Genomic DNA, 2,507 nt, shown 5'->3' on the forward strand with positions numbered 1-2,507 from the left:
TTCTTCTTATTATTATAAACTTATAAACTTAAGAAATATTCATTATAATTATAATATATATGAAATTAAGATATAAATAAAAATATTAAAAAAAAAAGAATATTTGGAGAAGGAGAGGAACAGAGAGAAGAGTCACAAAGTGGTATCTAAAATTGGCGTCCTGCACTAAAATTATCTTTGAGATTCCAATTGCACTAATTATATAACTAAGATTATAAGCAAAAATGCATTATGTTAGTCTCTGATCAATTTTCTATTAACGGCGGCGTGTGTAATGTGACTTGATGACATAAATCATTAAAGACATGTGTTACTTTATAGTTTGGCCACATGTAATGGTATGATAATGCATGGGTCAATTAGTGACACATATCATGCTAGCATAGATGGTCAGTGTTTTATATATTATTTAAATACAAGTAATTTTGATAAATATTTTAAGATTTTAATTTTAATTATATAAAATTTTTTCATAATAAATTTGTCTAACACTATTTCTGTTTTATTCCACTGAAGGCCCAAATGTTTTTTTGGACATGTCCAGCCCGGAAAAAGGCCCAAATCTTTAGAAATTGGGTTACAGTGATTTAAACTACGTGCCTTGGAGGACCCAAGAAATAAGACCAAAAAATATTTTGTCCAAGAAACACATTACCGTGTCTAAGGGTGCAATTAGCCTGCCTAACCTGGCAAAAAAAAGGAAGGGTTCGGGATTGGGATTTTAATTCATATATGAAAATGGGTTTGGGACGGACGGGTTCGGTTCGGGATTGGGTAGGCTTTTTGGACATAGCCCACAAAACGGAAAAGTTGTCCTGACAAAAAAAAAGTTGCAACCAAAAAACAAAAGCATAAATGTTAAAGTTTCAATTTTTTCTTAATCATTTTCACAAGTCACCACTATTCACCCTAACCCTCCATCTCCCTTTTCAAAGTCACCTTTACCAACCCCTCATTTCAATTTTTTGTGATAAATCTGAAAATATGTTCTAGTTTGATTGTTATTTCTTGTTTAAAATTAAAAACAATAGTAATTAAAAACTCAACACCTTAATGGAAATTTTATTTCTTAAAAAAAAATGGTGGGCCAACCTCACTGGTGATACAAGTAGAAGAGAGAGAACCGTTAGTGGAGCTGTGCAAGAGAAAGAGATTCGAGAACCCAAGGAGATTGTCACCATCAGTGGTCCTATCTTCCCAATTTTCACTTATTCTTGTGACATCATAGCAACCCATACACTTTTACTTTTAGGCAGGACTCTAAGTTCAAGTTAGGCATGAGAAAAAAAAAAGAGACACTAAATCCTTATTGCTTAATGGATCAAGAGATTATGACAACCCAGTTGTTCTTACAAACTCATTTTAGAATAAATTATTTACTCTCTTTTTTAAAATAAAGTGAAAATTTATATGGATAAACATGTTAGTTGTTGTTCACTCATTTTATTTTTAAAATTCATCAATGACATTTTTCTATGTTTATCTCCATAGTAAATTAAACTTTCCTGCCAAAACACCGACTTATTAGTCTTATCATTATTATTAATTATTAAAAGTAGTCCGACCAGAGTTATAACGTATTCTCTCAATTTTTGTGACTGTCAGGGGTTTTTTAAATACAAACAAAAAAACTGAGTGACGTACTGTATATGCATGTATGATTTAGGTGGTGTACATTGAATGAGTGATGGGCCATTATTTAATAGCAGCATAATTCATGAGGACCACCTGCTAGATGGGATGCATGGCTTAATATCATTGGTTTGGTTTGTGATGTATTTATTTTGTTAATAACGAATGCCAAAGTGGGATCTTACTCACTATACAAGTAAATTAATTAAGCAGATCAACGTTGCAATCAAATCAAATTCTATTTGAATGCACGTCTTCAACCATTTATATGCAGCTTAGCACCTACCCAATGGAGAAATTAAATAAAGAAGCACAAAATTATTATGTCATACCTTTCAATATATATATATATAAAACTGGGATTTGTTTACGACATCAAACACAAAAATCAACCCAAACTCCAACAGCAACCAAATTCAGACACCAAAGCTATAAGATAAGATACCAATGCATGCACCAAAAACACTAGAAAAACTTGAAATGCTGAAGCTGCTTGTTTTATTCCATGTTTCCATGTCTTAAAATTAAACTATGTTAGCAAAAATCACTTTTAACATTTATTACGTTAAACTACTGGCACTGAATTATACAAGTAATAGTTTATTCTAATCCAATTTCAATAAAATATTTTTAGAGTATTAATTTTGATATTTTCAAGAAATAGTACAACAATAATAAAATTTTATCCCACTAATAAGTGTAGTTGACTACATTAAATAATCTATTGAGTTCTATTATGTATCATATCTACAAAAAAATCGTTTATATATAGATCTCGTTTGACCATCTCATAAATGATCTTTCTAAGTCTTTCTCTATCTTTCATTTATGTCCTCCATATGATATTTTCAAAAAATAAATTTACTTAAAATTAA

Source organism: Arachis ipaensis, chromosome B05, assembly GCF_000816755.2.
Source record: "Arachis ipaensis cultivar K30076 chromosome B05, Araip1.1, whole genome shotgun sequence".
Taxonomy (NCBI): domain Eukaryota; kingdom Viridiplantae; phylum Streptophyta; class Magnoliopsida; order Fabales; family Fabaceae; genus Arachis; species Arachis ipaensis.